The 301-nt window shown below is 39.2% G+C and overlaps 1 protein-coding gene across 1 annotated transcript in view; it reads right to left on the bottom strand.

The window, feature by feature from the left end:
* The window catches only part of arhgef28a (Rho guanine nucleotide exchange factor (GEF) 28a), a 41,135-nt gene that overhangs the window by 5,778 nt on the left and 35,056 nt on the right, over positions 1 to 301 (bottom strand). The gene's annotated exons all lie outside the window — the stretch shown is intronic.

Consider the following 301-nt stretch of genomic DNA (forward strand, 5'->3'; position numbering starts at 1 on the left):
ACAGTATGCTCTCACATATATGGGTGAAACCAGTGCAGGCAGAGGGTTTGTTTACATTCTCACAGGTAGCAGATTTCTCATTTATGTTGAGCAGCAGGGACAGTATGATAACAGCGTACTACTGTCCAATACGAGAGGTCCTTGAGCTGTGTAATATCAAGCCATTAGCACTAAGATACAGGATATTAAATTGAAATTAATGGAAATTGGGCTATTGGATGCATTCATTAGCGGAGTTTTTCTATGCCAACTTACGTTTTCCTCATTAATATGGAAATTAAGGTACTTTAGTGCTCACTGC

Source organism: Morone saxatilis, unplaced genomic scaffold (assembly GCF_004916995.1).
Source record: "Morone saxatilis isolate NCDOM2014 unplaced genomic scaffold, NCSU_SB_2.0 Contig21, whole genome shotgun sequence".
NCBI lineage: Eukaryota > Metazoa > Chordata > Actinopteri > Moronidae > Morone > Morone saxatilis.